The sequence below is a fragment of the Sminthopsis crassicaudata genome, chromosome 1 (assembly GCF_048593235.1).
Source record: "Sminthopsis crassicaudata isolate SCR6 chromosome 1, ASM4859323v1, whole genome shotgun sequence".
NCBI lineage: Eukaryota > Metazoa > Chordata > Mammalia > Dasyuromorphia > Dasyuridae > Sminthopsis > Sminthopsis crassicaudata.
In genome coordinates this window covers 318,072,122-318,086,532 of record NC_133617.1, presented here as the reverse complement: position 1 = coordinate 318,086,532, position 14,411 = coordinate 318,072,122, and the positions used below count along the sequence as shown (strand labels likewise).

At 31.6% G+C, this 14,411-nt stretch overlaps 1 protein-coding gene across 2 annotated transcripts in view; it reads right to left on the bottom strand.

The window, feature by feature from the left end:
* The window catches only part of CDH12 (cadherin 12), a 1,341,561-nt gene that overhangs the window by 907,810 nt on the left and 419,340 nt on the right, over positions 1-14,411 (bottom strand). For both annotated transcript variants that reach the window (XM_074279079.1, XM_074279078.1), the window contains one exon: positions 8,691-8,783. The gene's annotated coding sequence lies outside the window, so the exon portion shown is untranslated. The remainder of the gene's footprint in view (positions 1-8,690; positions 8,784-14,411) is intronic.

The window sequence follows — 14,411 nt, the reverse complement described above, 5'->3', positions numbered from 1 at the left end:
TAACAAAATAGTGGTTTTAAATAATTTCTGAAAGAATTCAATGGTTCAGAGGAAAATATACATATCCATATACCCAGACCCATATGCATATATACACATACATACACATAAGGAATTCAGTTCAGTCTAAAATATTACAACCTCTTTATGAGCTTTTTTATTTTAAAATTTATGTTCCTAAGTACATAGATTATTTATTTGTCATGTGTTATAGGAAACAGCTATATCTACTTTCCACAATTATGCTGAATTTTGAGGTTTAGTATGATGTTTGTTCTTTTTTATGAAAACAATGTTTAGAGAAAGAACAAAGCACTTGAAGATATCATCACAGTGATATAATGCCCAGTATCTTTTCATAAGGAATTCATTATAATGTTTATTTATTTTATAAAATATTTGTCAATTACATGTAAAAATTAACATTCAGATTTAAAAATTTTTTTTAATTCCAAATTATCTTTTTATCACTTCCTTCTACCCTATCCCTTGAGAAAACAAACAATCTGATGTTGATTATACATGTGAATCCATGCAAAACATTTCCATATGAGTGTTCATGCTAAAGAAGGATCAGATACAGTGATCTCCAGTGGCTTTCATCACTCCCCATTGAAATGGAATCTTATTAATTGCTCATTACTAGGATAGAGGGAGAGGACACTTGTTAATCAATTTTAAAACTATTTTTTGCTCCTTTCCCAAATGGCACATGTCAATGCTAATTGAGAGAAGCCTTAAACACATACATACACACACACACACACACACACACACAGAGGCACTCTTTATCTCTGCACAAAGATTACATGCACAGTGAGTTGTAATCCTTGGCTTTGCAATATTGCTTTACGAGGTTAAGAAGATGAATGTTCATTGCTTTTAATCCTTACCATGATTTACGAGACTCTGGGTATCCTTTCCCCAGAGCATCTACAACTGTGTGGTTGTTCTGCCTGCTGCTTAAATTACAACGACATCTGCAAAGTAAATTATGGATTGTTGTCCCATAACCTACAAGCAAGCAACCTCCTCATCTTTCCTGCAGTATTTCTTTGATTAGAACAAAGGGATTGTGCAATTTTACTTGTTTATTTGTGGTTGCTGTTTTAAACTAGCTAGATTATATTATTATTGGCTAGAGTAGTAATTGTCTTGCTAATATTGAAATGAGGTGACCCATAAAGATGCGAAAAGGAAATTGGTTTTTAATCTATTTAAAAATTGTTCTTTAATAAATCACAGAAAAAAGTGACTTAAAATTAAGTGAAAAAATATTTTGAGAAAAAATGTCTCTCATCTCCATGGAATACTTAAATTCTATTCTTATATCCTAACAATAAATTAATCCAATAGGGTAACCAGCTGACACAGTGGTTAGTTTGTCACTCAAAGTTGAAAAGACTCATTTTCCTAAGTTCAAATCCAGCATTAAATACTAACAAGTTGTGTGACCCTGAGCATGTCCTTTAACCCTGCTTGTCTTAGTTTTCTTACCTGTAAAATGGGCTTGAAAAAGAAATGCTATATCACTCCAGGAACTTTGCAAAGAAAATCTCAAATGGAATCAGGAAAAGCAGGACATAAGTGAAACAACTAACCACCACAACAACAAATTTTAAAGAAAGGAAGTCCAGGAAAAGAAAATATATTTAAAACATAGTTTCTTCTTTGATAATATATTTTTCTTATAACAATGATAGTCATTTAAATAGTATTTTCAAATGTCTATAAAAGGCTAGAAATCAAGTAAATCTGTACTTGTGAGTGAATGCCAGAAATAGCATAAATAGAATTTCAACTAAATCTTCATGCTTTTTGTCTCTATTTGCTTATGATTCTGTGTGGGGTGATGAATCATGATTTCTGATAATGAGACCATTGTTAAATATTATTGGGATTATCTCAAAGCACTGTTATCATTTACCATAATTAGAAAAATTCCATTACTTTCTTAAGATATGTTCACAATAAACAAAGGGGAAAATCATACTAAAAACTTGAGGAGAAGAGAACACTAAAACCTTTTCAAAAGTTCCAATAAAGACTTACAAAGGGAAGTGATTTGTTTGCTTGTTTACAATGTGGTGTGTGTATGTGTGTGTGTGTTTCAGCATTTGGTCCTGTATTTATTTATTTTTTTTAATACCACTATCAACTTGGCAGGAAGATGTAAACATTATAAACAGAAATGTTGAAATCATGCCCTCTATAGGATATATTGCTCTTTATGGGTTTCTATCAGTTTCAATTTCACCTCATTATTGCTGAGTGGCAGTGTTTCCTGAGAATCAGGACCTGACATTTTTACAGAGGCTTTAATGGTAAAAAAGAAAAAAACAAAAAGAAAGAAAAGAAAAGAAAATATTAGATATCCTGTTTGCCTCCATGGATGCTGATATCTTTGTCCCTTTGCCTTTAGTATGAAGAAGGCTATTTGTAAATACACGATTGAAAATCTAATTTATATTATGGGAAATTATTTGATAAATATGCCTTGGTCAGCTGTTAAATTTAAAGGACTTTGCTAAAATTTTATGAGATACATTTTATCTTTGCTTATAGATATTTTAGTTAAAAGCCAAGAAGACTAGGTAAAAAGAGGAAAAGAGATAGCAACTATATGACTGCATGACATTGAATTCATGTATTCATATGTATTGTATAAAATCAGTCTCTCTGCTTTATGATCACATCTCATGTCCAATTTAATAAACATCAATTGAAATACATGGCTAAAGAAACTTTACATATGACCTAACTCTCTTACCTCATTAAGGTTAAAATGTAGGAAAAAAATCACAGAATTATAAATCATTGTAACAGATTTAGAGTGAAAAGGAATCATGGAGGATGGAATCAAATCCCCTCATTTTATAAAGGAGAAAATGAAGAAACAAAGAATACAAGTGATTTTCCCAGAATCACAGAGCTAGGTAGTGTCTGAAGTGGTATTTGAACTGAAATCTTCCTCACTTGATGTCCAACACCATTACACTAAGCTATATCCGAAGTAAAGACACAAATATAATTAATGACATACAGTGGCTTAGCATATTGATAGAGAGCTGGATTCAATCAGAAAACATGACCTCCTGCTCTATTATCAACTTTTTTTCTGAAACTCCTTGCTCTTTCTACTGCTCACTTATCTTGGAACCTCCCTAAATTTCTGAACCCTCATCACTTTGGAACAGTCTACTTACTATGGTATATCATTCTGAAGCCTCTCTTCCCTTTTCTTCTACTGAAGGAGAAGCCATATTGATGAAAGGTTTAATCAACCTTTCTATGCTCTATGATCATAAATTTAATAACAACAACTGACAATTATACAATGCTTACTACTACCAGGCATTTTACAGTCATTATCATTTACAAGTTACAAAAATACATTTTTTTTTCCAATGAATAAATCCTAACATTATGGAGAATTAAGACAATCTTTGCTACCTGTCTCCCTATTAAGGTATCTGTGCATAGAGTGCTTGGCCTAGAATCAGGAAGATAAATTTGGCTTCTATTTACTAGTTGCACAAGTCTGCCCAAGTCATTTAGTCTCTGTCTACCTTAATATCCTCAAATGTAAAATGAGAATGATTGCTATGAGGATCAAGGGAGGTTATATTTGTAAAATACCTGGCACATAGTAGGTACTTAATATTTCTTTCCTTTCTTTTCCTGTAATCTAATAGGCCTTGGTATTTATATTAACTGATTTCTATGTTTTTTGATATTTATTGGTTAACAGACCTCTTGAATCTTAAGTTGAGAGACTTAGTTTCAAAAACTAATTTCCAAATGTAGAAACCTATGGCTTAGAGCAAGTACTCCCAAGTTCAAACTACAATGAGATTCAGGTTGGCAAAGGGTTTACAGATTCATTCCTTATTTGAGTCTGTATTGTCACAAACCAGGTATGATTCAATGACTTGATCTTTTAGAGGGTAGGTGATATAATGCTTTTCTACATCAACTCTCCCTTTTGAGGCTTTAGGATATCATTTAACTGGCACATGACTGCTCAACCCATTTTAAATGCAGTCTCTATTTGACTAATGGATGATGTTTCTCATGATGACTATTTTTTGTGATTAGTAAATTCCCTAGTTAAAGTAAAGTGGCTGGTTCAGCCTTCAATGATAAATTTGTTTCTTTCACACACTGTCCAAATTTATATTAGAATCTTAGGTCTTAATGAATAGTGAGGGCAATGAGGCTAGACATTCATTATTGACTTCTTTATGTTATTCCTTGCCTTAGGTCATTCTTAAGGTTTCTTCCCAGCCTAGTTCTTAACTGATTGGTGTTCCATGGTAGCCCAGGGCTCACTCTTCACTCTTTGCCAGAATTTAGATAGCAAATGATATGTACTAGATCTCTTATCTTGGTATTAAGTCCTTCTTCTATAGTCTAATAGAGATAAAGTGCAATTTCAGATTTTACAGTAATTAAAAGCAAGTTTAAAACTCCCCAAATATCCAACTTATAAACAATTTGACAAAGTAGCTAGATTTGGAGAAAGACCTGGGTTCAAATTTCACCTATGATACTATGTGACCAGAAATAGGTTTTATTTAATTTCTTAACCTCGGATAACTCTATAAAACTAAAAGTTTTACTGATCAGAGAAATGCAAATTAAGACAACTCTGAGATACCACTACACACCTGTCAGATTGGCTAAGATGACAGGAACAAATAATGATGAATGTTGGAGGGGATGTGGGAAAACTGGAACACTAATACATTGTTGGTGGAGTTGTGAAAGAATCCAGCCATTCTGGAGAGCAATTTGGAACTATGCCCAAAAAGTTATCAAACTGTGCATACCCTTTGATCCAGCATTGCTGCTATTGGGCTTATATCCCAAAGAAATACTAAAGAAGGGAAAGGGACCTGTATGTGCCAAAATGTTTGTGGCACCTCTTTTTGTAGTGGCTAGAAACTGGAAGATGAATGGATGTCCATCAATTGGAGAATGGTTGGGTAAATTATGGTATATGAAGGTTATGGAATATTATTGTTCTGTAAGAAATGACCAGCAAGATGAATACAGAGAGGCTTGGAGAGACTTGCATGAACTTGTGCTGAGTGAAATGAACAGAACCAGAAGATCGCTGTCCACTTCAACAACAATGCTGTATGAAGATGTATTCTGATGGAAGTGGATATCTTCAACATAAAGAAGATCCAACTCACTTCCAGTTGATCAATGATGGACAGAAACAACTACACCCAGAGAAGGAACACTGGGAAGTGAATGTAAATTGTTAGCACTACTGTCTATCTACCCAGGTTACTTATACCTTCGGAATCCAATACTTAATGTGCAACAAGAAAATTGGATTTACACTCATATATTGTATCTAGGTTATACTATAACACATGTAAAATGTATGGGATTTCCTGTCATCTAGGGAGAGAGTAGAGGGAGGGAGGGAGGGGAAATTTTGGAAAAATGAATACAAGGGATAATGTTATAAAAAAAATTACTCATGCATATATACTGTCAAAAATTTTATAATTATAAAATTTAAAAAATAAATAAAATTAAAAGTTTTAAATAGATAGTTGTCTGCAAGGATGAATATTGTTCCTACACACTCAGAATCACAGAATGGAGATTGTCAGGATTACTTGCCAAGAACTTTACAACAAATATTGCAAAAGTACTAATTTAAAAAGAAAACAGTCTTATTCCTATCCTTATCATATATTATCTTCAGAGTTGGGATGAAAAGAAATTTCTTCCTTAAATTTTATCCTGATCACATTCAACTTTGGACTTGTTTAGATGTTTCAGTTCCTATGAGGTAATAAGCATCACTCCTCCTACAAATTGTATATGATATTAAAGTGTGAGTTGGACTGATTGCTGTGTCATTTATATAGAGCTTCCTCTTTCCACCATAGTTCACATAGAAATTTAATAATGCACTCTCAAGACAAATTTAAAAAGACACAATTAATACACAAGAAACATTTCCAAAACCGGTAGTTCAAGGCTACCTTAATTGCAATATAAGGATAAACATAAACAAAGAAGTCACAATATAACAATTTATTTTATAACACATAGGTATGTATGGATACAAATTTATAGTGAGACATCTTTCAACAAATTTGGGTGTATATATTTACATTCATATATTCAATGTATATGTGAATATGTATTGTGGGTTTTGTAATATATAGGATATGTAAGTATATATGTAAAATATATGGAGTATAGCTAGGCAGAGAGATATCCATGTATACATAATGTATGTATCTATATATGATCTACATATACATAAACATGTGTATTCATACAATATCATATATGTTTTTTAAAAATCCTAGTTCAGTTTAAAGCTTTGAAATTTCAGATATATAAATGCTATAGACTTAAACAAAATTTAAAGGTTAATTTTTTGATGTTCAGTCATTTTCATCTATGTCTTGACTCTGTATGACTCCATTTGTTGTTTTCCTGGCAAAGATATTAGAATAGTTTTCCATTTCTTTCTCCAGCTCACTTTAAAGATGAGGAAACAGAGGCAAGCAGAGTTAAACTACTTGCCTAAAGTCACTAAGCTAGTAAATGTCTAAAATAAAATTTGAACTCAGGAACACAAGTCTTTCTGACTCCAGGCCTGAAACTCCATGTATTGTGCCATCTAGCTTCCCTAACAAAGGCAAATTAATTATTCATATATTTTATTGGATCTTCATATTTTTTATTAAGATTCAATTGAATCATAAATCTTGTGCTAAATATCTTGTCAATTTTAGAACTTTGTAAAAGGTATCATCATTAGTTCTTCAGTCATTAAAAGTTTACATGCATGATCCTAATTATAATGTCATCCAGATAGTGAAGTTTTGATCCATACTAAGTAGTTTAGCTAAGACTATGCAAGACAAAGTGGAAAAGAGATACATTAGGTAACTGAGGTAACCAAGCAGGATCTCTACCAATCTACCATTCTAACAACTCTCCTTGAGGAACTGCTATTCACACACTGATGATAAGTTGCCTTATCTTGTTAAAATTGAAATTATTTTATTCAAAATTCAAAACAACTTAAAAATGGAAAAGAAATACAAATACACTTTCAAATTATTTTTCTAAGTCATAATATTTAAACTTCTAAAATTATTAAAACTTTAAAATTCATTAAGTCTTTTGGGACATCTTGCATATACTTATACATACTTACGTAATTTTGGCCTGTGAGTGTATGCATATGTATATGTGTATGCATGTAGGTTTATAGTTTGGTAAAGGACCTGTTATTTAAGAGATATGAGGAACTTTGGGATAAAGAATTTCTACTAATATTTCATGGTAACTTCTCTAAATTTGTCTCTTCTATTCTTCCCAAGGGAGGTTGAAAGGGAGGTTGGGGGACAGGGAAATACTTATATAAGATCTTGAATTTATTAATCCTTTAATCATTTTAATAAATCATTCAAGAGCTACTATAAAGATGTGAAAGGAAAAAAGATCATTTGTTAGTATTTGTCATAAGGTAATGTCAGTGTCAATGCCAATTCAGGGCAAGGTAAGATAGTAGGCATTTGGAAGTAGAGAGAGTACCTGAAGGACACATCCAGAATGATGGACTTGGAGAGAATTTTATTATATAATTAAATTTTGTTCTTGGCAATAATGAAGATTAAGGACAAATTTGGAAGAAAGAAAGACAAAGCAAAAGCCATTTTTGAAGAAAACTAATTTCAGAGAAAAAAAATTGGGAGTTTGGGAGGCTGACTTAAGTTTGTCATCCATTAACTATGGCCTCCCATTGAGATGCTGGACAAAAAAATCACTGCAAGGTATAGCATGCCTTTAGTTACAGCACATTAGTGTAATTACACTAATAATCCTTTCACACATTCTCTTGTCCCTTAATTATCTTTCCTTTCCAAGGTTTATTATTCTCAACTGAGAATCTTAATTGATCACTAAGAAGGAGTTATGGACATCAAACTTATTTTGCTAATAATCCAAGAAAAGATTTCATAATTACTATTCAGGGAGTGTCAAAAGGTGCCTGTACCAGCTATCTTTATCAGATATGAACTTTAAGAATGTACAGAATTTCATTAGTGAATTCTATTCTCTGGCATTAGATTCTTGCCTTGAACAAAGGAAAAATGGCTTGCAATTGAAAACTGGAAAAGATAGTAGAATATTAATATCAATAAAGACAAGGGAAACAGTGTCATTATCTCTCCACCCCATAAGAGATTCTTCAGAGGTTTACTTTTGAAACAGAAATATCCCATTTGGAAAAAAAAAAAGTAATTTTCAGTAATTATGAGATGGAGATGGGGATGAGGAAGCAATGCTCAAAAAGAGAAAATGAGCTTTTTTCCTTTAAGAGATTCATGCCCAAATATAGAAAGAGCCTTCATTTTCCAAAATATATATGTAAATTGAAATAGTTCAGGAAGAATATAATGTAGGCAATGGTAAATATAAATTTTTCACAAAAAGAAATGGTCATGTTAATTTTCTTTGTGCTATTTAGCTCTTTTGAAACCTGCTTTCCTCAAGTTTTACCTTATCCTCTCAATTAAAAAAAATAATAAAAAGGTTATTTTATTTTTTAACTACCTGTAAATTTAACAAATATAAAAGCAGTTGTTACTGAAACATAGACCCAAAATGTTGCCAAAAAAAAAAAAAATCAGACGTACCTCTAAGAAGGATGTCATTTATCTGAGACTTCAGAGACATATAATCCAACTTGACCACATTACCAAGTGCTTCTAAGTTGTTGATATCTCAAGCTGAAAAATCAAATGGAAATGCTTCAATATTTACTACTGTTTTCATGTTTTCTTTATTATTTTAATGCACTAAGCATCTCAGTTTTAAAGTAATAAATCCTGTATCCATTGATAACACTAGTGAATTTTTTTTGTTTGTTTTCAAATGTACAATAATGGTAAAGTTTCAGTGGTTTACTAAAGTTCATAAATTGTATCTAAGCAATCATAATTGTACATAAATAGTTTCATTATAAGCAGGATATAAAACAGCGTGAAATTTATTTTTATAAACTTCAGATATTTATTGTATTGTGAAAAATTATCAATTACTTGTGTACAAAATTATAGCTGTCTATATATTTCATCATCTGGCATACGTTAAGCAATAACTTTCTCAAGTGTGGGATAGAGTGAAGTAGCTCAAATGTTATGCTTGGAGTGGAGAAGAACTGGGTTCAAATTGGGGCTGATACTGTACAAGTCATTTAAACTATTCTATACCATATGAAACTCCCTAGCACTTAACAGATTTATTCAGAGGTAATTTCACTCTGACTTAGTGGATTGAAGTCCTTTGCAAATGAAATCACAGACCCTTCTATTAGTCCTGTATATGGAATAACATGTCAAAATATTACTTTGTTAATGTACTTCTCAATTTTCATTAATTTTTGTTATCAGTTCATCTTGTTGCTATGCTCACCTTCACATGTACAATCACTTAAATATAGAAAAGAATTGAGTATATATTAAAATAATAATGATTCTGAGTGGTTCTTGTTTGTCACAATTGGGAACTTAGTACAGAATAGTAAGAAACACTGTGGTTTAAAAAAAAAAAAAAAGGCCTGATCTAAATGTCAAGAAAAACCTGGGCTCAAAACCTATTTTTGCTACTGAATATTTTCATAAGTCTTCAAATAATTCTGAGACAGATTTCTACAATTTTAATAGTGAATCAATTAGCATATAGTAAGTACCTATTATGGGTCAGCCATAGTAGAAAGTGTTGAGATATAAACACAAAGAATAATAGAATCATTAGATTTTGAATTAAGATCATCCTAAATTTCCAGTAGATCCAGAACCAAATGATGTTAAAGGGTATGCAAAATTGAACCCTAACCTTAAAAATCAAAACTTATATGGCTCAAAATGTTTGTTTTGTAAGAAATGAACTGCATTTTCATTATTAAAAGTCTAATGTAATCACAGTGTCTGCTTTTGGTTATGACAGAAATGATAACTAATTCTGTTCTGAGAATTTTGATTGTGATAGATTAGAAAAACTGTTTGACATTTATAGCACCTGCATCCCCAATATAAAAATCACTAATTAATCCTATCAGTCTTTTACTTTCAGGAGTAGTAAAAGTTTATTTCTCTGTTAAAAATTTTATGAATTCCTATTTATGAAAAATGATCAAACAGTTCTAGGTAAATTAATCACCAACTTTAGAATATTTTCTCTCTTTAAAAAAATGAAAACTTGTGGATAAAGTATGTTGTTTTATTATGATAGGAACAATTGAAACTTTTTTATTAATATTCTGATTTAATATACTTTCTACATTAAAGCAGAGTATATTTAATTTAATTCTTATAACTGCAAGCTCTAGATTATCTTAAAATTACATTTTCTGACTTCCAGATGGGTTTTAATGGTTGCTAATAATGAAAAAGTTAAGAAAAATAGTGGAGAAAGTAAAAAGAAAATATGTCAGATAAAGTAAATGAAATTGAAAAATGTTGAGTAGAGAACAGAAAACAAGTATGCATAATACCCATACATCACTTGTCTTGATGAAGGACTTAAGAAATGAAGCTCCACTTCTCTAGAGTATTGAGTATTTTGCCATTTTTAAAAGAAAAGGCAAGTTTTCAGAAATTTCTGTTTTGGGCTACTGAATTTAAAGATGTATTAAAGACATAAATCCTTTGGAAATTCACTAGAATACAATTCCCCACCCACTAGAAGAAATGAAAAGAGTGTCTCATTAGAACTCAATCCAAGGATTTGTACTGGTAAATAAAACAAAAACAAACAAACAAAAATTCTTTTGAAGCAAGGTCACCTTTTGAGGCCACACCAACAGTCTCAGTTAAGGATAAAATTTTATAAGAAATCTAGTCCAGGGCCATAAGTTTAAAAATAGTTGAAAAAAGGAAAACAGCACAGTATATAATCTGAATTCATTGTTGTGACCTGCTTCCTACAACATTTTTTGTTTCTATAAATGAATAAAAGAATGAATGAATAAGAAAGTATTTATTAGGCATTTATGATGTGCAAAGCACTACTTAAATATCATGGGTATGAGGAAAAAAGCAAAAGCAAGATAGTTTTTGCTCTCAAGGATCTCACATTTTAAGAAGAATAAACAACACATGGAGATGGGGGGGTCGGAGGTGCAGCTGCAAGTTAGTGTCATTTCCATGGTGGGGGTGGGGGGGAACTTCAATTTCTAATGTTTAACCATTTGACAAAACCAAGACTTTTATGATAAGAACTTTCCCCCATTTTCAGGAGATCTTTCTACTGTAGGAGTAAGAGTCACATCACAAAGACATTTATTTGTCAGATTGCAACTCCACAAGCATTGTTTCCATGAACTTTGGCCAAGCTTGACAGGATCACAGTCTAGTAGGGTAGAATGGAGGCTTTGGGGTGATAGATAGAGAAGGATTGCTATTGCTATTACTTTATTGCCTATTGATGATAGCTGGTCAGTGGACATTGATGAAAGCAGAAAAGGAGGCTTATCCTCCATTAGGGTTATTTCCTGTAATAATGGCTTTAAGGGCCAGGCTGGAAGTAGGTTTAATCATCTGTGGTGGGTGAATATTACTATAACTAGGGCTCAAGGTAATGAGGTACAGTACTTTTCAGAAAAAAAAATCCTTATTAATATCTTGCTAAAATTAGACTAACATGAATGCTGTTAACAAATATATACACTAATATTATAGTCTCTCTATATGTCAGTGGGTATTATTGATTGGAACATGATAAGCTGAAAAAAATAAATCACACTTGAAACTGAAAACAGAAGTCGAAAAGTTGAGTATATATAACTACATTCTATCTATTCTTTTTCATTTCTTCTGTTTTATTCCTTCCATTCTCATAATGCTTTTCCCCCCCTTCTTTCTCCCCTCATTTCTTTTTATACTTTTTATAGAGGTGAAAGAATATGTATGTAAAATAACAAATAAGTAAGCATACATAGTAGTATCCAAGCTGGCAAACAGATGCACATTGTTTATGCATCACTATTTTTTTTCTTGAACAAATACAACTGCCCCAAGTACATATTCAGATAAGAGATTGTTTTATGTTGGGGAATAGCACTTGTCTAGATGTAAGAAAAGACTGAATGGTAACTTTTTAAACATAATGGAAGAGAATTATTTATGGAATTATGGTTTTGCAATTCAACATATATTAATCAGTTATTTTCAGAAAATCAATTTACCTCAATGAAAATTTAAAACTCACTGTTAAATGGATTGTTTTGATTTCAAAATTATTTTTGATAATACAAAAATTTTTAAATTCACTTCAAAATTTTGCTGTAATGAATAAAACCAGCAGGTTGAGGTACTAAAATATTAATTGCTAACATTTAGATAAATATATATATATGTATATATATATATATATATATAAATATAAATATACACACATATATTATATAGAAATACACATATATTATATAGAAATACACACACACACACATATATAAAATACTGTTATGTTACAGTCTCTTTGAATTGTCCTACCTCAGCTGTTTTACCCCAATCCCCCTGGTTGCAACACAACCCCTCCCTCATAATCATCAGGATGTTTGATAAGGAAAAAGACCTTTCACTTTAGACATTATGACCCCAGATCTTCCCTACTTATCAGAATATCAGGTGCGTCCTCCCATTCTGTCATTGTTCTTCTTAATCATCAAAACCTTATAAAGAATCTCTAGAATCCCACATTCAATACTGGATTCTCGGTGAAGAGAGTCCAATCCAGTCAAGTAATTAAGCTCTTTGATAAATAACATATTATAACTCTCTAATCTCTATCCTGCCTCAATTTCTTCAGCAGTACATTTTATGTGTATATATATACATATATATGTGTGTGTGTGTGTGTGTGTGTGTGTGTGTGTGTGTGTGTGTGTGTGTGTATCACTTTAAAAATATTATCTCATTTTATCCTCACAACAATCTTGGGAGATAGGTCCTGTTATTATTCTTACTTGATAATGAGGACACAGAAGAAGATGACATTAGGGACTTGAACAAGGTCATACAACTAATAAATGAGTAAGCCTAGATTAGAACTCAGGTCCTCCTGACTCAAGGTCCTGACTTAGTAACTCCAAGTTCTTTCCACTGCACTAGCTATCTATCAATATTAGAAGAGGGAATTGAATGACTCTTTCACTTGATGGAGACAGTATCAGAATTCCTCAAATATATAAAAAAAAAAAAAAAAGTCATGAGTATAGATATAAGAAAAAGCATTTGTAAGCCCTTGCTATATGCCGGCAAGTGTGATCATAAGAATTAAAACTGTACTGTTTAACTTTAGAGAGAGATTTATGGCTACTTGAGTGAATTATGAGGAGGAATATTTTGGCTCAATTTAATGAATAATGACACTCAGAGTAATGGAGAAATGGAATAGAATGCCTCTTGAGACAGTAACATTCACTATCACTGGAAGAATTCAAAAGAAGATCAGCTGGCCAATTGTTTGGAATTTTATAATTGAAGTTTCTGGGTCAACTAGGTAGTACAATCTATAAAGCTAACCTGTAGTCAGAAAGACTAGAGTGAAAATATTGACTTAGACAGCTGCTAGCTTTATAATACTGGGCAAATCACTTAACCTCATTTACCTGAGTTTCCTCCTCTATATTATGAGCTGGGAAAGAAAATAGCAAATTATTCCAGTAGCTTTGCCAAAAAAAATACATATATATATATATATATATATATTTCTTCCAAATGTCATGAAGAATCATATAGGACTGAAATTATTGAACAATAACAAAAATGCAATTTTTAGGTAAAGATTAGACTAGATAACCTCTGATTTGCCTTCTAATTATAATACTATCTGATTCTTAAGGATAATATCACTAATAAAAGTACTCTTTCCAAGTTATTTTACTCTTTTCTTAAGGCATTATGAGTCTATAAATTAGTAAAGTATTATAATATCATAAGTGAAACTGTCAAACAGAGCAAACAATTAAAAATGAGTCAGATCATTAGCCTAGCAACAGAAACCTTATAATCAAAATTTGAACGAAGCACAGAAAGAAACCAAAATAGTTGTTTGTTTTCATCAATCAAAATCACAGTCACAGAGAATTTCCTCATATGGAAGGTAGGGCACTTATTACATATTGTTTAAGATTATTAGACTTATGAATTGAAGTGCATTCAAAGCCAGAGTGAGAGAGATTACTAATGAAAATGATATTATAGGCAGGAGCAATATGTGAGGTAAAAATGGGCAAAAAGGAGAAGAGGAATAAATATCTGGTCTTTCCACCTCCATACATCATCCACGACCAAAGATTAGCCCATTTATACCCACTCAGTCTTTTTCCCCATAGGATTCTGATGATTAGAACA